The sequence below is a fragment of the Canis lupus genome, chromosome 9 (assembly GCF_048164855.1).
Source record: "Canis lupus baileyi chromosome 9, mCanLup2.hap1, whole genome shotgun sequence".
In the NCBI taxonomy this organism is placed as follows: Eukaryota; Metazoa; Chordata; class Mammalia; order Carnivora; family Canidae; genus Canis; species Canis lupus.
Genome location: NC_132846.1, coordinates 41,749,129 through 41,772,635, shown reverse-complemented (window position 1 = coordinate 41,772,635; position 23,507 = coordinate 41,749,129). Strand labels below are relative to the sequence as shown.

The window sequence follows — 23,507 nt, the reverse complement described above, 5'->3', positions numbered from 1 at the left end:
AGGGATCAATGAAACTGCAGCTGAGAGAATGTCTGAATTCGGCTCCTGTATTCTCTTGAGGCTAGGTATGCAGCTATTTCTGGGCTTCATGGGACCCCCCCTCGCTCTTGTGCATGGCCTTATGACAGACTCCCGTAATGTGAACTAACATCAACAAAGACCTGACTACATATGCATCCTGCTTACCCTGTCTTTCCACTTGGGCACATCCTTTGCAGAAGGCTTTCCCAGTACTAGGGCACCTTTCCCTGAGTGTGGACATAGATGTTCCCTCTGAGGTCTGGCTTTTGTCTGAGGACATCGTCTTGGGAAAGAACAGTTATTCAAGATGTTTCTCTTTCTCTCCTATGCCAACGGAGAAATTTGGACTTCAGCCGGGGAGAGACGTCCCCTGTAAAATTCATCTGGATTCTAGATTGAATAGGAAGCCCAGTACCTGTGGGAAATTTACACACTGTAATTTGAGCATTCAGACAGGCGGACAGACAGACACAAAACACACACACACAAATGTGAGTGTATGTGTTGGCATGCATGTGTATATGTATGTGAATTACAATCACATATACATACATGTGAATATGTATGTGAATTAAAATCATCTCCAACATAGTGTTTTCTTTCTTGGAATGGAATAATAATTATGTTGATTGACTGCACACTGCATCTGAAGCCACATGGTAAGTATAAATAAGCCGGTGGGATTTCTTGAGTTTCCCCTTGGTTGAGTCCCAAAGCAAAGAGGAGCCGTGTGGATTAGAGACACTCATAAAATAAATTCTGCGAAGCAAGTCAATGAACTGTCAGCTCAGTCTCATTAACTTTGGGGAGACCCCAAATGAGGCTTTATTTCTAACATATCTGATTGCAGGAAAAGTAGAAACTGCCAATTGCCAATGCCTCCTTAAAGCCTCTTGTTGCCACTCACTTGCTGCCCACTGAATCCTGACTCTGGCTTCCGCAGAGGAGCCGAGTGACCCCAGACTTGTGGATGAGTTTTCTTCTGGGCTCCTGGGTTTCTTCCCGAGTGCCCTCCTGTCCTCCAGTGTGCATGGAAGTGCCTTCCTCTTGTCTCTCTCTGTTGTTCTACTAAGAGCCTTGAGATAGTACCTGTCCCGTCTACTGGGAAGATAGATCCCAAGGTTTTCTACAGTGTGCTTTTGTGCCCGGTGGCAGGAGAGAGGGGAGAGCCGTGCAAGAACGCCTTTCCTTTGTCCAGTGCTTCAAGTCTGGTGGAGTCGGAAATCCCACACAGTCCTGTGACATGCCGGCAGTGTTCTTTATTCAGAAATGTGAAAAATGGGGCTCAGGGAGGCGGAGGGATTTGCTCAGGGTCGCAGAGCAGAGCCAGAATTGTCAGCCAGCTCCTCTGTTTCCCACTCTGGCACTGTTGGCCTGGTACCCGAGCTGCTTCTCAATGACCAGTTGTCAGTAGGTGTATGATGAGCTTTTAAGATGAAATGAGCTCTCCTACAGCCCTGTGGAAATAACAGAAGTATCAGACACATTTCTTGCCCCAAGTTGTATGTGGTTTACTTGAGTGCTTCTGTCTGTCTGTATGGGGCACTCTGCTAGGTTAAACAAAAGCACAACCCTTGCCGTTAGGACCTTACAGGCAAAAGGAAGTCAGTATCAGTACTCTGTTCCCTTGCAAGTTTCTCCCAAAGAACCCAGTTGGGACCTGTTTTCCTTTGTTCACTGGTTCTACATAAACAGACCTAGGGAGACCTCTGGCCTCTCATGGGAGGAGCTTGAAGAGAATGGTGAGATGTTCTTCACCAACCACTACCGTCTCTTCCTTCCCCCTTCCATTCTCTCCCTCTGATCAGGCACCTGTAGCCAGGCCACCCTTGGTTAGCCAGGGAGACGACAGAAGAAGCAGGTTGGGGCTGGTGTGTGGTTCAGAGTTATCTGGAGCACCCCCACTGCCTCCCTGGCTGTTGATAACCTTGATTTCAATGGTGAGAAAGGAGGGGTTTGGGTTGGGGGCTGGTGATGAGAAGGAAAGGAGAGGTGGTAAAAAGGTCTAGCATCTGTTCCTTGTTCATTCCTTTGAACTGGGCTTGACTCAGAAATGGGAAATGAGATCAAAAATGGAAAAGCTGTCTTTGTGACACATGGGCTAGGGGTGAAGCCAGGAGTTCACAGAAGGTTATGAAACCCTGAGGCTCTGGGCCCCACAGCACTGCGAGGGCACCAGAAACAGAATGTGGCCGATGTTGGGCAGTAAGACAATCTCCCTGATTCTGCACAGGACCCTGCACCAACCCACTCCCCAGGACCAGCAGAGAAGTCAGTCCCTTATCCAAGTAGGGCATCCTGTGATGAACATGGGCAGTAGTGGCTGTGGTGGGGGACACAGTGTGGTTGTAGCTATGAGCAGGCAGGGACAGGAGCCTAAAAAAGAGCAAGGCAGAAGCCAGGAATTCCAAAGCGGACAGACTGCCCTGTGGCATCCACATGCATCCCCTAGGAAAATGGTGATGGTAACCAAGACTCAGCCAGGTGGGGGCCGTGGAATCATTGCAACTTGATCCAGGTGACATTTGGAGCACAAGGACCAAGAGATTTTGTTACAATGGATGAGCTCTCTGGACCCAAACCGTATACAAATAGATACTGTTAGGTACAAAGTCTCGTCCATACTAGAATTTTCTAGCTTTTCTTCCTTGTTTTATCTATCTCTTTCACATTCCTCTAGCCTAATTAATATAGGCGGTCTTACCTCTTCTGTTCACAAAACAAGATCTTTTTTCTTCTTGATTTTTGTCAGCTCTCTCCGCCATGGAGGTCTGACTTACTCCAGGAAATCTCCAGTTGCCTGAAGCAGGAGTCACCCCCTGGACAGAAAATCAATTGATCAAAACTTCCATGAATGGTTCACTCTCTGAAGTTGGTCTCAAAGACCTGCCATCTGACTCTGACCCTGTCAACAGGTGACCAGAGGCAAGTTGCTTACCTTCTTTGGGATACGGTAGTCTTTGCCTGTGAAATAAAATGATCTCCCCGAGGCAATGAGGGAGTACCTCTCTGTAAGCATCAGGTGCTGTGTACGTGTTCCTGGTGGTAACTGTTATTTCCATAGGACACATCCACATCCTCTCAACAGGTTCCAACCTGCTGACCTCCGCACTCATCTCTCTGCCTCCTCTCCCAGGGCCTGGATCCTATTATGGCATTTTACTCCTGCAGGAATCCCTATTCTCCATTAGGTCATTCTCATCAGCATCAAACACATGCTATAATAGCTCCCAGCATAGAGAAAAGTTATCCTCTCTTGACCTTGCATTTCTCTTCTGCTACTGCCTCATTTCTCAGCTCCTCTTTACAGTAAAAGGTTTCAAAACACTCTCCCTACTTCTTCCATTTCCTCTTGAGATAGCCCCAAACAGGCTTTTATCCTCACTACTCCACAAAACCAGCCCAGTTAAGGTCCCCAGTGACCTCACTGCTGCAAATCCAGCGGTTCAGTCCCGTCCTTCTCTCCTCCCTCCTGGCAGTGTGTCATACAGGTCACCCCTACTTCTCACAACCTTCTGCTCCTAGGACACCACCCTTCTGGTTTTCCTCACACCTTGGGTGCTTGCCCCACCTCTTCCAGATTTCTAAGTATGGCCTGCCTCAGAGAGCACTGCTGTTTCCTAATTATGTTCATTCTCCAGGAAATCTCCAGTCTCGTGGCTTTAAATCACTTCTGTCCGCAGTCAGTTCCTGATATGCGTCTCCAGAGCTGTGCATCTGACTACCTGCTCACATCCCCGTATCTCACCTTCTCTTGCTCCACATCCACGCCACCGGTTAGTCCTGCCAGTGTATCTTCAAGTAGATTTAGTATTCAGTTTCTTCTCACCTCCCAGCCATAATGATCTCTCTCATCAACTGGGACAGTAGATTCCTAATGGTTCCTGCATCTCTACGAGCCTTCCTGTAGCGCATTACTTATGTGACAGCAAGAGTTATCTTTTTAAAATCCGTTTAAACTGTAAATCTTAATACATCATTCTCCTGCTCAAAATTCTCCAATAGCTTCCTGTAAAAACGTAAAAGCCTTCAGGCCTTTCGTGGTCCACCTCTCACCGTATCTTTGACCTCATCTCCAACCACTCTCCGTCTCCATCACTCTGCTCCAACCACACTGGCTGACTCGCTGTTCTTAGCGTATGCTGAGTGTGCCCCCCAGCTTGGGGCCACTACCTGTGGTTCCCCGAGAGTAGATGGCCCATTTTAACAGTTCTCTATTGCTGCAGTCGTAACAAATCACCACAAATTTAGCAGCATAAAACCACCCCACTCAGGACGCCTGGGTGGCTCAGTGGTTGAGTGTCTGCCTTTGGCTCAGGACGTGATCCTGGAGTTCTGGGATCGAGTCCCACCTCGGGCTCCCTGCACGGAGCCTGCTTCTCCCTCTGCCTGTGTCTCTGCCTCTCTCTGTGTGTCTCTCATGAATAAATAAATAAAATCTTAGAAAAAAAAAACCCACTCATTATGTCTCATTTCTGTAGGTCAGAAGTTGGGCATGGAGTCATTCTGTAGGTCAGAAGTTAGGCCAGGTTCTCTGCTCAGGCTCTCCCAAAGTTGAAATCAAGGTGTTCGTTGCTCGGCTCTTATCCGGAGGTTCTGGGAAAGAATCTGCTTCCATGCTCACTGGATTGGTGAAAGAATTCAGCTGCTTGTGGCTGTGGGACTAAGGTCCCCATTCCTCTGCCTCTGAGCATCCAGAGGCAGCCCGCGGTCCTTCTGTGTGGCCCGTCCAACTTCAAGCCAGTGACACTATGTGCTGACTCCTCCTACTTTGAATCGTCCGACTTTCTCTTCTGCTCCTGCTTTTTGCTGTGAAGGACTCAGGTGATGACGTTAGACTGACCTTCATATTCCTGGATAATCTATTTTTTTTTTAAAGATTTTATTTATTTATTCATAAGACACACACACACACACACACACACACACACACACACACACCCCGAGGCAGAGACACAGGCAGAGGGAGAAGCAGGCTCCATGCAGGGAGCCCAACGTGGGACCCGATCCCGAGTCTCCAGGACCACACCCTGAGCTGAAGGCGGCGCTAAACCGCTGAGCCACCTGGGGATCCCCAATAATCTGCTATTTTAAGGTCAACTAATTGGTAGCCTTCCTTAGTCCCTTTGCTGTGTTACACAACATAGTAACATAGTCATGAGAAGGACACCAGGGATCAGTCCATGGGGACCAAAATTCTGCCTGCCATGCCTGTTCTTTCTACTTAGCCATTTGGCCATGTCATCTATGTCACTGGCTTCCCCATCTAAACAGAGACCCCCTCTTTGGCCCTCCCCTCTAATTCCTCTTCCCGCTTGCTTTTCATCATAGCACTTATCAATGCCTATATTTTGTTAGTTTGTCATCCATTTCTCTTCACTAGATTGCCAGCTGCATTATGGTTGGGACTTTGTTTTATCTACTATCTATCCAGCAGCTAGAAACGTGCCTAGAACATGGTAAATAAATACTTGTTCAATAAATGTAAAGAAATGAATGACACTTTGCCTCCTCAATAATCCAGATTGGCTCCCTTAAGTGTTTGGATACCTTCTACCAATTCTGCTGTTCTAAGAATCCCTTTGGCAATGCTGAATCTTGCAGTTGAAGAACTTTTGGGTTTTGGTGAATGCTTAAAACATTCTAAGGGCAAAAAAGACAGTTGAGGTGGTGTGCTTTTTAACCTACAGCTCTGATGAAAGAAGTATCACATTCCTTTATTTTCTCTAATTAACTCGAAGTTGTTTGAAGCTCTATGCTCTCAGTTGGTAGGAAACATCAAGTCCTTATTATTCATGGATAATTCAAAAATGAAATAGATACTTTCCTTAGGGGCTTACTGTTTAGTAAATTTGATTAGATGTATTAATGATACATCATTTTTATATGTCTTCAGTATACAAATGTGTTAAGTGATAAATAGGAGATACTGAAAACATGCTTTGGGATTATGTGGTGGGGAGAGATAGTGAGCATAGAAATTAATTCTGGGGACTGGGCAATGGAGTTGGGATTGCATATAAACCAGTTCTTGCTGGATAGGCAGCTAGTGATAGAGAAGGAAGGCAGAGTAGGGGAGGAAGGTGAGAGCAGGTTAAGAGAAGGAGAGACAAGGTTGTGCAAAATGGGAACTGGGAGTGATGGAAAAGAGCAAAATGGGGCAATAGAAAAGAAACAGTCCAAACACAAACCCTACCTCCAAATCAATTTCAGGTTGTAGATTGTAGACCTTAACATTAGTAGCCAAAAATAAAACTTCTATAAGGTAATATAGGACCTCTAGATGGGAAAAAGCTCTCAAAACAGGACCAAAACATATAATCATAAAAGAAAAGTGACAAATTGGCCTTCATTGGAATTAAAATCTCTGCTCATCAAAAATGTCACTAAGAGAGTTAAAGGGCAAGCAAGCTGGTGGATGAAAATATTTGCAGCACATATAGCAAGGAACTTGTAGCCAGAATGTATAAATAACTTCCACAGGACCACAAGAAAATACTAGACAAACAGAATGGAAAAATGGACAAGTGATGTGAATAGGCATTTTATAAAAGAGAATGTTTGAATAAATAATAAACATATAAAAAGTTTAATTAGCTATGGGAAATGTAAATTAAAACCACAATGGGATAACACTTCATACTAACTCAAAAAGGCTAAAACCTAAAACTGCTAATATTAAGTTTTAGGAAGGATATGGAGCAATCCAAATTCTTTTTTATTTTTAAGGATTTTATTTATTTTATTTATTTATTTGTGAGAGACACAGAGAGAGGCAGAGACATAGGTAGAGGGAGAAGCAGGTTCCCTGCAGGGAGCCCGATATGGGACTCGATCCCAGGACTCTGGGATCATGACCTGAGCCAAAGGCAGATGCTCAACCACTAAGCTACCCAGGTGCCTGAGCACTCCAAATTCTTATACATTGCTGGTAGGAATGGAAATTGGCAGTTTAGAAAATTGAACATTACATACTTATATTAAAAATACACATACCTTATGATCCAGCAATTCCACTTTTATGTATATATCCAGCAGAAATATACACATTTGAGTACCAAGAACTGTGTACAAGCATTATTCATAGTGCCTCAAATTTAAAAGAACTCTAATATTCACCAACCTTAGAATGGATAAATGAATACTGTGTATTCATTTGATGGAATGCTAGACATTCAAGAAAATGAACAAAATATAGCCACACATAGCAACATGAATAAACAATATAATACTGAATGAAAAGAAGCTGAAAATGTTAAATATATGATACCATTTAAGTTAGTTCAAAACAAATTGTAATATGATATTCAGGGAAAATGTATATGTGATAAAACTATAAAAAACCAAATGGAATGATTACAATAAAAGTCAAAATAATAGTTTCTTTTATGGAGGTGGTAAGCATGGGGATTAGGAGGGACTTCTGAATGTCATCTCTTTAATCTAGGTGGTAATCACACGGGGCTTCACTGTGTGGGAAATTACTAAGCTACACAATTTCAATTTCAGTTCTTTTTGTATGTATTATAGCTCACTACCAAAAATAATAAAAGAAATAAGCCTAGAAATATAGATTTAGAAAAGACTATTCTAAATCAATCAATCAATCAATCAGTCAATATCTGGAATGGTAGGCTTGGCCTGGATTTTATTCTATAGGATAGGGAGCAATGGAAGTGCTCATTTATTAGGCAGGAAGATGACTTTTTTGCCTACTCAATAACACTAACTGAAATGCAAATAAAAGAAAATGTTTTTTTATAATACCACCATTTTTATGTCTAAGTTGTTTTTTTTTTACCATCTTTGCGAGGTGAGTAGATCTAGATTGTTTTAATTTTCAATACTTTTCAAAAAGAAATAGAACATAGCATGTTCCATGTCACTAACACGTCTTCGTAATAATTTTTATTGACTTTTTAATATTCACTTGAATGGATTTACCTTAATTTACTTAACATTCTTTTATTATTGCTTTAAATTCATTCTGACATTTCATTATTATAAGCAATACTTTGTAGACATCGTTTCCCCATTGAATGGTTGCCTTAGAACATGTTCTCAGAAATATTATTTTAAGGTAAAAAATTATGAATATTTTAATGAATATTGATATTTACTGATTATTTTCCAGAAGAATTTTTAGTAGTTCATATTGCCAACCACTGTGTGTGAGTGAAATCATTCATTTAGTCATTCAGCAAATATTTAATGAGCACCTACTGTATTCTGGCATTATCTCTGCTGTCAGAGAGTTTAATGTCAAAAGAGGAAGACAAAAATTGACTACACTGGGATGCTGGGGAAGGTCCCCATGAAGACCAGGTCCACAGAGCCCATTAGTTATGAAATGTGTCATGACTGTGTTTTAAAAGATGTGAAAGTCCACTGATGGTTTTTGAGCACCAAAAAAATGATGTGATTAGAATATGAATAGAATAAATATGATATGAATAGAGTGGAGCTCTAAAAAGATTCATTTGGTCATCAGTTGTAGAGAGACTAGCTAGGAAGTAACTGATGCCAGAGAGAATTGTGTGAAGCTTTGGAGTAAAAAGAAGTGAGGGTTCCTGAACTAGGAAAGACCTAGGGCAAAGAGAGAAGAGGAGAGATGTAAGTTGCTCTAACACTATTTAACAAGTTAGGAGATAATGCATAAGCCATGTAAAATGTCAAAGTACGAACACAAAGTATAATCGGACCATTAGGGTTGACAATTCCACACTGCAGATGGCTGAATGACCTTTTGGGTCTAGTTATGACACATGTCTCTCCTACTCCATGTCATATACAACCTGATGGTTAGACAATCCTGTGGCCCAATGAATGTGGATATGGGAACCCAATGCCTGTATTCCTAATTTTTGTGTATTTAAAAACATGCCCCAAATGATACTTGAAGGTAGCTTTTTGCATCCCATATAAATTGTGATTCTCCCAGGATGATGCTGGCCTTATACCATAATAGATTCTGGCTGTCTGTTACATTTGTTCTTGCAACACCATTACAATTTATTACTGAAAATGAACACAAGTGACATCAAAATGCTCCCCAACAGCTTTTACCAGCTCTCTTCATAAATCAAGGGACCATAAATCAGGCCGATGTTAACCATCCGAGTTGAAGCTGCATCTCTAGGTCTGAGCCCAGAGCCCACACTGATGTGTGGCTGGGAACCACATATGCTCATCTTCTCTGCCTGAGCATATGGGACAGCACTAACCAAGAATTACAGACTTGGGATCCTAAAATCCCACAAAATTAATGAATTGTAAAGTTTTTACAGAGGTTGGGGAAATGGAGGAAGTGTAACTTAATGGCTAGGTTTAGCAACCCTGTCTGTTCTGCTTCTTTTTATGGGCAATGAGCATTGAGATGCATTCAGGCCAACACTGTCCTAGCACTTGTGCATCTCTGTGGGGATCGCATGTGTCAGTGCTAAAAGCTTCCAAACCATCACAGTGAGATTTTGAATGTTCAGGAAACTTTAGCTCAATTTTAATAATTTAATGTCTTGTAAAACCAGAAGAAGCCAGTCCTGAAAAACTGAGATTGTTAAGAGAAATAACTATCTCTGTTTTCTGCTATTCCTTGCTGCCTGTTATTTTCTCTCATCTCTTCTTCACCTGTCTTTACATAATTTATGATTTTCTTGTTTTCCTCAGTGTTTTCTTTCTAATCTATAAAACCAACACTTATTTTCTTTCTTGTTTGCCTCTTGGAACCTTGCAAACTCAGTCAAAAATCTTCTAGGACGGGGCAGCCCGGTGGCACAGTGGTTTAGCGCCGCCTGCAGCCCAGGGCCTGATCCTGGAGACCCGGGATAGAGTCCCACGTTGGGCTCCCTGCGTGGAGCCTGCTTCTCCCTCTGCCGCTCGCTTGCTCTGTATCTCTCATGAGTAAATAAAATAAAATCTTAAAAAAAATCTTCTAGGACAATATATCCTGTCATTTATTAAGAACTAACTATGTTCTGGCATCATGCTTGTTCTTTATATATATTATTTCTGTGATATTTTCACCATCTTTTACCTAAGACAGTGGAAATTCAGGCTGCTTAAATAGTAAGAAGTTTACAAATTGGGAGTGCCTTTTAGGTATCAACATCTCTGACTCTAAAACTTGTTTTTATTTCTGTGTTCATTTTCTACCTCTCATCAAGAACTTAACAAAATCATCTGAATCCAGTTTTGCTCCCTTGAGGATCTGGAAAGTTTGAGGCTTTATCAAAGTTATTTGCACATCTGCTCTTCTCATGACAGCTCCTGCCCTCAGGAGGGGTTAATGGCTTGCTGGGTTTCAAGCTGCAACTTTCCTGGACTCAAAGGTCTGGCTGAGGTTTTTCGGAGATGAAGGAAAATTCTCATTTGCTCCAGGCTGCAGAATTTGAGCAGTTTTGCTGCTTAGTCTGGAGCTTGTCCTGAAGCTGAAGAACCTCACTAGCTCTGTCCCCAACTGATAAATCTTGCTGTCATTATGTCTGTCACTGACCACATCTCACATTCCCTGGGCTGTCCCCTGAAGAAGAATTGCCTTTCCAGGTGACTGTTTCGGCCTGAATCACTGCTGCATACATCATCCAGGCAAATCAGATCAGGTGAATTCATTGCACATGTTGGGGAGTGATTTCACCAGATAAAATACTTAATGTGCCATAGTTGATCTAGCACTCACTCACCAGAGCGACCTCTCTGAGAGTGGTTTCCTTGCTCATTAGGAAAAGGGAGGGCTTAGTGGAGGAACAGGGAACTTCTGTGATGTTATTGTTGAGTCTACTAAGGAGAGATCCTAATATAATGCTGCGTTAAAAAAAAAAAACTTATCTTTTTTAATGATAGCTTTCAAACAGACTCAAAAGTAGAGAAAATAATAAAACGAAGCTTCTTATGCCCATAAATCATATGATAATAAATGATAATATAATAATTATCAAGATATTGTACCATGAAAAACTTAAAACAATGCTCGAAACTTCAGAGATCAAATCACACACACAAAAAAATGAAAAAACAATGACTAGGTTGGTGTGTCTTATACAATGGAGTATAGCTGATTAAAAATTCCTATTCACATTTGTATTTTCTTCTGCTCATTGAAATACCGTGGAAAGTAATTCCCCAATCATCTGTTATTACCCTAGAAACTTTCATATAAAAACAAGCATGTATATGTATATTAAAAATTTTGTTACATTTGCTTCATTTATTCCTAAAAGCCTACTTTTGGGGCTCAGAAATAGGATATCAGCTTACAGGCCTCATAAGTGCCTGAGAAGATAAGTAACAAGAGTCAAACTCAAACTTCCTGTTGCTTTTTTTTCAACAAATAGATACCTATTCATTTGTTTAAAAATGTTTACTAAGTGCTCACTATATGCTAGACTCTGCCAGGTCTTGGCAATATAAATGACAAAAAGAAAAAGGCAGGGGTGCTTTGATGGCTCAGTTGGTTAAACATCTGTTTTTGGCTCAGGTTGTGATCTCGTGGTCCTGGGATCAAGTCCTGTGTCGGGCTCCCTGCTCAGCAGACAGTCTGCTTCTCCCTCTCCCTCTCCCTCTGTGCATGCTCTCTTTCAAACAAACAAATAAAATCTTAAAAAAAAAAAAAAAAAAGAAAAGAAAAGAAAAAGGCAGCATGGTGTTGGAAGGAGCATTGGCTCTGTCACATACTAGATGCTTAACATGGTCATGAACAATATTAATAACAATAAAACTATAGTTATTACTTACTATCAGGATAGGATCCTGCCCTTAAGAAGCTTTCAACTTCATTGAGTGAAGCAGACATTCAAAATACTAGGTACATCAAGGTTATAAACACTGGGATGAAATTACCTCTGGGGCTCAGTGGGGAAAATAAAGAGGGAATTAATTGTATCTAGGATGGGTGATAATTGAACCGATGCAGTACAGACATAGTAGTTGCCCTCCAGATGGGGGCTAGATGGGTACAGGTTGTAGGGATAGAATGGCAATCCAGTGGAGGGAAGAGCCTGAGTAAATGCACAGTTGTGAAAAGGCATGGAGAGTTCATGGCACTCCACGTAGGCACCATCAGAGCATGGGGAGGTAGACATCATTTTTAAAAAATATTTTATTTATTTATTTGAGAGAAAGAGAAAGCATGAGCAGGGGGAGGGGCAGAGGGAGAGGGAGAAGCAGACTCTGCTGAACAGGGAGCCCAACACAGGACTCAATCCCAAGACTCTGAGATCATGACCTGAGCCATAGGCAGTTGCCCAACAGACTGAGCCACCCAGGTTCCCCAGGGAAGTAGATATCATAAATAACCTTTTATGCCTTTGAACTGTATCCTGTGAACAGTGGGGAGCCAGTGAAGAATTTCAAACAAAGGAGTTTCAGGATTATGTCTGGGAGCTGTGGGTGATGTGGGTGTCCATAGTACCTAGAATAGCAGAAGCTAGAAATTGAAAAAAAATAAGTTAAATAAATATTACATCTCCATAAGGTTTGAGAGATTCCTATTGTAAAAGCTGAAAAGTACTAGTAATAAGAGCCATAAGGATAATGCCTTGTCACTGCATGTGGCAGGTGCTTTCCCATTGATCTCGCCTATAACCAGAGTTCAGTGCTTGCTCCCCTTCTGAACTCCTGTGTCTTGTGAAGTCTGTCATGATCTCTCACCCCAGACACCAAAGCTGGACCCTTAGGGTCAGCCTTGACTCCTTCTTCAGAGTACCTGTGGCTTCCTGTCCCATCAAAGATCTAGCAAAGCACTAAATCCTACCGATTTTATCACCTAAGTGTTCCTCATATCTAGTCCTTCCTTTTTCACCCCTGCTACAGTCTTAGCACGGGCCTTTATCATCTCTCACCTGGATTAATACCTACTAATGAGAGGGCCTGCCTCCCTGCCCCTGCATGCCCTGATCCAATCCCGTGACTCCTTTGTAATTCTTCACTGGCTCCCCACTGTTCACAGGATACAGTTTGTATGATGTGACCTCCTGTCAGTCATGGTGCCAAGTGGGAGTGCCATGAACTCTCCATGCCTTTCCGCCTCTTTGTTGACTCTAATGTGGATACCAGTGTAACCTCGTTTGAGCAGGGGCCCTGATGGTCCAGTCTCAAAACATGATCATGATCAAAAAACATAGTCCATCAACTAAAAAGAAATTTCCGAATAACTGTTTTTTTTTTTTTTAATTGCTATTCTTGGGATATTTTAAAGGGACTCATCCTGAGAAACATTTCTCTTTTTTACAACCCTTTTCTCTTCCATCCATTTCCCTTGCAGGCTGCAAATACCCGCCATCTCTCTTCAGAGCCATCCATGCTTAGCCCTCCCCAGGCCCTGGCTCTCATCCCTCCGGTCCTTCCCTTCCTCCCGCTACCTCGGTTCTGTGCTGCAGAAGGCCACAGGACGCAGGGCCAGCGCAGGCAGCAATTGATCAGACCAAGCCAGCTACCTCTTTAGTGAGCAGAGGGAGCGCAGGCTGGAAATGTAGACAGTTACAATTTGGGTTTCATTACACAAAGATGAATAAGCCATCTGTGATGATGGACACCTCGCCACCCACTGATGTGTATGTCATAATCATTTCATGTTTATTTTTGTTGTCGGCAACTTTCATCTGTGGATGGCAATGCCGATGTGATAATGAGCCAGGAAAGCTTGCTTACTGGGAGAGGGCTTGAGGGCAGCTTGTGTTAGGGGAACTGCCTCTGCCAGGAAGCTGGGACTGTCTGCTCTCCTCGGAATTCACGCTCCAGGCGGCTTTTGGCTGGCATCACCTGGGGCATTTTAAGGAGGAGTTTTGGAACCGGCCTTCATGAGGGTAAACAATGGTAAGGCAGCCAGGCCTGAGCCAGCAGACTGCTTTGGCTTTGGGCGGGGGGCCTCTTTGCTCTGGTCAGTGTCACTGTCTCCTGGCCTGCTAGCCACACATGCACAGCGCCCTCAACATTCCCCCTTTGTGACTTAGCCTGGCTCCTTCCCTAACTGCTTGCTCCAGGAGCTCCAGGGCCTTCCAGCGTTTATATCATGTTAGTTTTGGGTACTGTTTGCTTATCTGGGCTTCGACTTCTCTGCTACTGCTATCTGCATTCTGAAGGGCCTTGCTTCTGGCCTGACTGCTTAGGTATCTGAGAGAATTTAGCAGCAGGAGGTGATGAGTCAATTAAGGACATGCTGAGGGAAGGGATTAAATGGACCACGTTGGGCCAGAGAGGAGATAATTTAGGGGCGACTTATAGACTGTGGTTTTTGACCTTGGTGGCACACTGGAGTTACCTAGAGAGTTAAGAGAAAATAAAAGATAAAAAAAGATGCTTGAGTAGCAAACCAGTTGAGCTGAAATCTTTGGGATTGGGGCTTGTGGAGGCCAGCCTCCAGGATTGCCCACAGTGATCCTTCCCCTGGGAATTCCCTCCTATAGCAGGTGGGCAGGACTTTGTGACTTTCTTCTAATGAAAGTAAGTGACTTGCAGACCAGGTCAGAAAAGACACAGTGGCATTGCCTTCTGGCTCTCTCAGATCACTTGAATTGGGGAAAGCCAAAGTGTCATGTTATGAGTAGCCACATGGAAGGCCCACAGGTGAGGGCCTTGGGCCAATGGTCATGTGACTGAATTTGGAAGTATGTTCTCCTTCCCCAGCTAAGCCCCAGGTGACTGTAGCCCCAGCTGACACCTCAATTGGGGTATCATGAGAGATGCTAAACCAGAACCACTTGGCTAAGATGGTCCAGATTTCAGACCTACAGAAACTGTGAGATAATATATTTATGATTTTTAAGCCACTAAGTGTGGGGTCATTTGCTATATAGCAAAAGATAACACAGGGCTCGAGTATCTGCAGTTTTTTACAAGTGTCCCAGGTGACTCGGAAGTGTAGCCAGTGGTATTAAGGATTGAATGAGAGGAGCCTGGGAGGCACTGGGAGTTGTGAAAGGGAATGGACCAAGGAAAGAGATCTGGTTCCTACTGAGCCAGGAGCTGAGGCAGGAGCCTGCTTGCCGGTCTTTTGTACCTGGATGTACCTTCTGCTCCAGTGGCTGATAAGTGCTCATCGGAAGTAGTGCTGATTACTTGCTCACTAGGGATGTTATGTGCATCAACATCTAGCACTCAATAAATGTTTGCTGGGGAATCCTGAGGTAAGAGTTGTTTTGCAGAGAGGAGGCTGGCCTAAGCCATGCAGCCCTACTGGGGCTTTTCCCTTCAATCCTCAGAGATTTGGGGGACTAGGGTGTTGAGCTATTCTTTCTGGCCACTCTATGTCACCACTTAACCATGATTATTAATCCTGAAGCCCTTTCCCCTTGCTACCCACAATGTGCTGATGTGATCCACAGGGTGCCAGGTGTGTCTGGGCTCCAAGTAACTAAACATACACTGCCTAACCCTGTCCGTCTTTAACCCTGGGAAGAAAATCTGCCTTGCATTAAAGGTGGTTCTGGAATGAAGTTTAGAGAACAACTAACCTGCAAAAAGTGAGAAAGCACATCTCCAGTTGGAACTTTACAGGAGAGTTTTATTATTATCATCAAAACTGCATGGTATTCATCATGCTTCAGCCACAAAGACCATTTGTAAAAGAAACACATCCTAATTGAATAATCTTTACTGATTCCAAAATGAAAAACAGCAAAACAAAACTCAAACCCAGCTCTCAATTTATGTTTAGTGAGGATTACATAAAGTTAATATCTTGTGGAAATAGCTCAGTAAGTTTAATTACTCAGCAGTGGTGTCCTATAAATCTGGAAATAAATAGCTAAGTCAATTAGCTGCTCTTGCTTGGTTCATATTACCTTCACCTCCTGTGATGGCTTCTGAGAAAGTGTCTTTAGTGACCCAAAGCTGTTGTGTCATAGTGCTCAAGCACACAGAGACACTCCTAGGTCTTTGAAAGGTGGCGACAGTCATAGGGAGACACCTTGTTCCTTCAATAACCCCCCATCGCTGTAAGTCAGAGGGAGCAATGAAGCCAAGTGCAGCCAGGCAACCAAGGGCAAGGACTAAATGAGAAGTGGAAATCAATGAGGTGCAGACAATACACTCATGAGGTCAGGGAGACATTTATTCCCCGCTCCCACTTTGTCTCTGCCCTGCAAATCTGGATACTATTTAAAAATGTGTGTTTGCAGCAAGGGTTATGATGACATTCACAAAATAGAAAAGTTTTTTACTATGGGAAAACATGAAGAAGAAAGTAAAAATCACATGCAATCCCACTACCCATAGATAAGTACTTTTAATGTTTGGAAAACTTTCTAGTCTTTTAAAGAGACATATATATTTTTTAATCTGCATACTTTCCTTTCTTGCTTTTTTTAAAAGATTTTATTTATTTACTAGAGAGAGCTCTATAGAGAAAACATGAGTGGGGGAGGGGGAGGAGGACAGGGAGAAGCAGACTTCCTGCTGAGCAGGGGGCCCGAAGGTGGGGACAGGTCCCCATCCCAGGACCCTGGGATCATGATCTGAGCTGAAGGCAGATGCCTAACTGACTGAGCCACCCAGGCGCCCCTCCTTCCTTGCTTTTTAATTTAGAATTATGTCATGAATATTTGAAAAGTCATTTAATGGATGGTTAGCGTTCTTTTGTAAAGTGGAATCACTAGTTAATTAACCAGGTTTCTATTTATTAGATATACAGGTTGCTGTTTTTAATTTTTGCTATACAAATACTACATCTACATGTTTTATTTTACACAAATCTTTGTCCTTTTCACTGATAATTTTCTTAAGATAAATTCCAAGAAGTGGACATTCCTGAACCAGAGAAGTACACATTTTTGTCCCTTTAGGCATATTATTAAAATTACTACATTTCTAGATACAGTGTGGCCACGTTCGGTTGTGCAGTTGGAACACTGCACAAAGATGCCCCACTGACAAGATGAGTTAGTGCTGAAATCCAGTTTGCATTTCCCTTGCCCAGCCTGGCACCCTGCAAGTGGGGCACCATATAGTAAAAAGAATGCTTTTTACCTTGCCCCCAAATTCCACCGCTTGTTATACCGTTCACCTACAGGGGCCCTGCATGATCAAAGGGGACTTGTCTTTTCACCTTCTCTGCCTATGTGGGTGTCTTTTTGTAAATTATGCATGGGTGCTATATGTGTTAGCTAGAGCCTGACTTAACAGTATGATTTTTTTTAAGTTGGCAAATCGATAGGCAAAAATTGTTATCTCATTCAAATTTATAATGGATGTCTCTTTCAGTGGTTTGGGTTGCCAAAAGCCTCCCTTCATACCACCTCCACTATTATCTTGCATCTTCTTATCAAATCACTTTCAAGTAATATAGTTCTCTGGTCACAAAATTCTCCAAATTGGGCTGCTAATCTTCTCTTAGTTACTGCGATCCTAACTCTAAGGAAGTACTTTTCTGTTATTTATCTGGGCAGAGATGGATTTGCCGTGAAGCTAATGTAGCTGAAGCTTTAGGGTCCCTTCCAAGGCTCTGGACCTAATTTGCTATTTAGCAGTTTTTTTTATGGACATCCAAATTGTATAACCATCAGACACTGCAAAATATAAACTCACCCTGCATAGGGACCACTGCTCTCATATATTCCCAGCCTCAAATTTCATTTGAATGTCTGTTAGCAGTAACTGGGATCTTTAGAAGCCATGGATATAGGAAACTGCTACTTAAAAATATTTCCTTCAGACTAGTATGTCCTTTTAGTACTTCTGTACTTTTTCCAGTTACTCCCTTAGAATTATGATCATCGCTTCTGTCCATCACGTTTTTTTTTTTTAAATAGCTTTTTAAAAATAACTTTTGGCTTGTTTGTCCTTTGGCTGCCTACTCAACTCTACTAATCTTTAGCCCTATATTCCCAGCCACACACATCCTACTTTTTTCTAGGATTGCCAAGCCATCTCTAGTTAACAAAGTTGTCAGTACCCTCTGATTATATTCATGCTGACTTCAATCCTCTTGGCAACCACAGATAACCCCCAGGTCTACTTATATATATGAACATTGCCAGACTGAATTTTTGTGAGACATCTGTTCACATTTCAGTGATGCTGCATGATCTAACTTCGTTTTGTAACCACAACCAGGGATTTGAATTTAAGTTAGTTAGGCAAACTGACTAACTTGTTTTTACCTCTCCTTAGCTTAGGCAAATTAGGTAAATTTTGATTTGGTTTTTACATCTGTAAAATAGAGGTAATGATAATATCTACCTTACCAAATTTTCTAAGAAATAATGAAGTGACATATATAAAATATTTAGAACAGAGCCTGTGACTTGTGTAGTTGTTATAATAATTATTACCATTGTTTTGAAAGTAACAATGGCTAGAATTGCCATTTTGGAAGAGGATAAATTAAGATCTGTTTTGTTCATTGCTATATCCCATGTCTAGAATAGTGCCTGGCTCTTAAAATATACTCAACAAGTTTTAGTTTTTAAAATGAGTGAAAGAATGATGTATATAGATCCAGACCTTGCTGCATTTGAGTTGAAACACCCCAAAGAAATTGAAGTTTGGTTCAAGAAACTGAAGCAGTAGATGACTGATGCAGCAGTTTATGATTTAATCAGGGATACTCAAACCTCAAGTGGAGAAAATCAATAACAAAGACATGATTTGCTTAAAGGAATTTGGCTGTTTCCTCTAGACCCAGGAAACCACTGCTGAACAGTTCATGGTGGCAGTTAAACTGGCAAGCAATCTTATGCTGAAGCCCAACCAGCTGGGGAAAGTGAGAAGGAGTTGGGGGTGGGGGATCATTCAGATTGGTGCTCTCAGAGGGCCTGCTTTCAAACAGAGCTTCTGAGCCTCAAATCCCCAGAATCTGGGCCCACTGATTCTAAGTGAGTGTAAATGTTGTCTGAAAGCCCCCTTAAAATTATAGGAACACTTCAGAAAATATGCATTATTCTGGGGATGCCAGGACTTGGACAATTCTTAAATAGTTCCAAGACTCAGAAAGGGTAAAGAATCATTTGAGCTTCTGCTTAACATCAGGAAACTAGAGGGAGAAGGTAGAGGGTCCAGAGTGGCTCCTGCAATGAACATGAAAGACGAGGCAGCAACATTCTGTGTGACACCTTCCATTTTCTCTGTCCTTCAGATAGGGAGAAAAAAAGGCTGTTTTTCAGACCATATCGTGCCATTCTCTCCGATTGGCACCTTTGGGTGCTCACCAAATACTAGCAAATCTTGTTATTCTTTCTGAGCCCTCAACTTGATGATTGGCTTCTGCACAGGGTTTAGAGCAGACACCATGCATGTCCTAAACGCACCTAGCTGGCAAACAAGGAAAAGTGTCTAGAGTAAGCATCTATGACTGGAGGAAAAGAGTGGATATGTATTCATGTTTGTCTCATGTCATAGCAGGAAGATGCCTACATTCTCCTTTCCCTCATTTGTTTCACCATAGGAGATCTGGAAGGAGAAATTTCATGCAAAGACATTGAATGAAGGAGGGGGTTCTCATGAGGGACAGTCATTGACTTTGATGTGAAAGTTATGAAACTCTCCCCTGGTCATCAGGATGGATTTTGATGGCAATGAAATAAGGCAATCTCTTTAGGGCCAAGAGATATCATTCAGCTTTAAATGCAAGCTCACAGACTCCCAAACTGCTGTTTTAATATTTTTTTAAAAATATTTTATTTATTTATTCATGAGAGACACAGAGAAAGAGAGAGAGGCAGAGACACAGGCAAAGGGAGAAGCAGGCTCCACACAGGGAGCCCGATGTGGGACTCGATCTTGGGACCGCAGGATCACGCCCTGAGCCGAAGGTAGGCACTTAACCACTGGGCCACCCAGGCATCCCAAACAGTTGTTTTATATCCTGAAAGGTGAAGGGGCAGAGAGGAGGAAACAGATGTAGGAGGAAAGGCAAGCTCTGCCTTGACTGGGTGAATTTTCCTCTCTGTAGGGAAAGTAGTCAAACTTATTCTTCCTCCTGGGTTCTGCAGACACAGCCATCACTGGGGACCTCTCACACACAAGTCTTGCACTGTGGGGAATACCTTCCATTCCCTAGGTAAGCCACTTCCCAGCAGCCCCTGGCTCACTGGTGGTCTACCCCGTGGTGTACTGGAGCTGGCTAACACTTCCCCGTGAAGTTGATTTTGCATATCCATCCCTGACTGTATGTTCAGGAACTTCTGATTGATAACTGGAAATTGGTCATAATTGGAGTATTTATACTCAGGTGCTTAATAGCCACGTATGGCTTTATTTTGGACAAAACACTTCCATCATTGCAGAAATTGCATTGGACAGTGTTGATTTGGATAGACAGTGCCATAAGAAGTTTAAACCAGTAGGAATCTGATATGAAAAAAGAAGGAGAGCCCTAATTCTATTTTATTTTTTAAAGATTTTATTTATTTATTTGACACAGAGAGAGAGAGCACAGGTAGGCAGAGTGTCAGGCAGACGGAGAGGGAGAAGCAGGCTCCTCACTGAGCCTAATGTGGGGCTCAATTCTAGGACCCTGGAATCATGACTAGAGCTGAAGGTAGACGCTTAATGGATTGAGCCACCCAGGTGCCCTGAGAGCCCTAATTCTAAATAAATGCCAATGTATATTAAATTAAAATCTTGAAGTTCAGTTTGTATGAGCTATATAACATTTCACAAGTAAGATGTCATCATGGAGCCCCTAGAGAGGGACAAGAGACAAGATTGTACCATCTTGTTGCCTCTGGTCATAACATCACAGAAAACAGATTTCTTGGTAAATGTCACACACATTTGTGAATTTTGATATGTGTGCTCTCAACTTTGTCACTTCCTTTTAAATTATCACTAGAGTTTTGACACTGTCACCCATCAACTTTTGCTAATCTGCCTAGAGGTCAAAGTTGGGATACAGGGCTGAGAAGAGGAAGCTGAGGAGTCTCAGAAGGCAGCTTCTAGGCCCAGGGCCATTGAAATTTGGTAGTTTCAATAGAGCTCATATTTTATGGGCACTAGGAAAAATCTCTGTGAAACTCCAGACATTTTTCTAAGTTATGGAAATTTGGGGGGTTAATAGGCTTGTTTGGGGATCTTGACTTTCTACCACCCTGATTGTTTCATTCATTAATCTAGTGAGTGAATTCTTACACTGTAGGCTGTGGGTTTCCGCCAGTCAGGAGTAAGAGGAATCGATATTCATGTTTCAATGTATGTGTATGAATGAGTGTATATTTTGATCTGATCGCCAGTTTTGAGATCTGAGCAATGGGCCATGCCTGGGTAATACCCTGGAGCTATCGCCATCAGCATTACTGTGCAGCATTTGGAGCCTTCTGTTGACAGAGTCCTTGAGTGAGAAACAGCTTTGGTCTTAGAAGTGGTCTTCTGAGCACAACCCATCAAGTCCAGTGCTCGAGGGCCCTGTGTGTGTTGTGACATATCTTTATAACCTGCAGCACAGACAGCAGTGAGGCAGTTTTGCTGATGTATGTAGGCTTAATGGTCTCTATATTGTCATCCTGAGTTATGAAGCTTTTCCAAGGCTGATGGTGGTGCAATGCCTGATGGCAGAGGAAGAAGTTGAGGAGGGGAAATGGAAGGAGCTCCAATGGTAAATCAGGGAGGCCACCCCAGACATGGGAGAGCCAGACTTGGCCTGGAAAGGCATGTTTCCCCCTGGTACACATGGAAGTCTTCCAAGGAAGATCATCAAACCATTGAGAGCAAGAAGGGAATGACCCAAGAATCACATGAAAGTTGATGGTGAATGGGAGGTGGTATATATTTTTTTTTTTTGGGAGGGGGATGCAAATGCAGAATGATCAATTTGCCTGGATTTCTAGACACCACCCACTTTCTTCTATGTTTATATTTTGGAAGCTCAATACTTTTCTCTGCCTTTTTAAGGAATATATAAAGAGAACACAGTCACTCTTGGAGAAGATCAAAAATAAATTAGACTATATTGTTTGAAAAAAATTTTTTTTTCTTGTTTAGTTTTAAAGAGAGAATGTCTGTCATTATCTGCCTGGAGGGAGCTTTGGGAACACATCTCAGTCAGGTTCCTCCTGGTTCCTACTAAACCTGGTATCAGACCGGAATTAATGCCTGACACTATATGTAACATAGAAAAACTTGGAACCTGAGTCAGAAGACCTGATTCTGTTTTAAAGTCCTTTTTATGGGCCTCTGATTCTTGAGCCTATTGTCCAGATTCCTTTTTGGGATCTTTCACCCACTCTCCTCTCATTTCCATTGGGAAATAGTAAGATTTCTATTCCGTATTTCTATTTTTGCTACATTTTTAATCTTGCCACATGGACTCTCTGGATGTTTGGGTCCAGATCCTCAGCTGGAATCTCCAGTTGCTCCACTTATTGTCTGCTTTCAGAACTATTAGAAAAAGGACCCTGCATTTGCTATGGACATAAACTTAGGCAATATCTCTGTAGGCTACTATTTTGGAAACACCATGGGGAAGAAAATGACCTTACCTCAAAAGTTACTTTAGTCCTTAGTAGAATATTTTATGACCCTATTTGTGGGCATCAATCTATGAAGAATATGAAAGCTGCAAGGCTCAACTCTATTCTTAAGTAGCTTAAATTTTAGTTAAATATGTAAAACTGGAACACATGAAAAAGTAAATGATACAAATAATAATTATATTAATTAATTCAAGTAAGTGATACAAGTACTAATTGCCTACTGCATGCCAGGTGATTTACATCTATCATTTTACACTTTGAAATTACCCTACAAACACTATGATCATCTGCATTTAACAGATGAGCACCCTGAGTCAGAGAAGGTAAGGAACTTTCCACAGCTCACTCACTAAATAGAGGTGGAACCAGGGCCCATGTTCAAAGCCAGAGCTCTCCCCTCTGAAATATATTACCTTATATTTGTTTTATTTAGGATAGATTATTGCCATGCATAGTACTGATGCTTAGTAAAAAGATTTATAAGTAATTCTGAAAGAAGGAAAGTTTTATGACATGGCTGGTTAAAGAAGACTGGGTAGAGGAGGACTGATTTTATCTAAGATCTGAAGAAAGAGTAGAAGGAGTTAAGAAGAGGAAAGAGAGACTAACCTACCTGCAGGGGGACTGGCTTGAGACCCAGCATCCTGGAGTGGACTAGAAGGATACACTTGAAGGTAAAGCTCAGTTTCTTTTCATTTCCAGCCAAGAGGTTCCTCAGAGCTGCAGAAGTTCTGTGGCAGAATAAAATTATGACTGTTATCCCAGTGGTTGGGTTACCTCTCAATGCCAAGGCCTGCTCCTGGAAGGATCTTTCTAGTTGGTTGTCCTCCATGACCATACTCTACATGAGTACAAAGGTTTTGGAAGTCTGGCAGTGTTGGCAGCCTACTTTCTGTTGGTGCAAGTTCTGGGGCCTGAGAATTGCCTTAAGGGTTGAACAACTTCTAGGTTTATGGTTTCTTTGGCTTTACCAAAAACATTTTAGATTTAGTCTCTCTGTATGCTTCTGATCCAGAGCCAAAGATCTTAACTACACAGAGCTCTTAAGCTTATCACAGCCAAGGGCCTGTGCTCTGATGTCTCCCA

General features: G+C 42.2%; 1 long non-coding RNA gene across 1 annotated transcript; it reads right to left on the bottom strand.

Annotated features, from left to right (window-relative positions):
• Positions 1-917: 917 nt before the first annotated feature.
• Positions 918-23,154, bottom strand: LOC140639424 (uncharacterized). Its single transcript, XR_012036149.1, has 3 exons — positions 23,035-23,154; positions 2,726-2,840; positions 918-1,478 (listed from the first exon to the last, which is right to left on the bottom strand). It is a non-coding gene; the product is annotated as an uncharacterized lncRNA (long non-coding RNA).
• Positions 23,155-23,507: the final 353 nt, after the last annotated feature.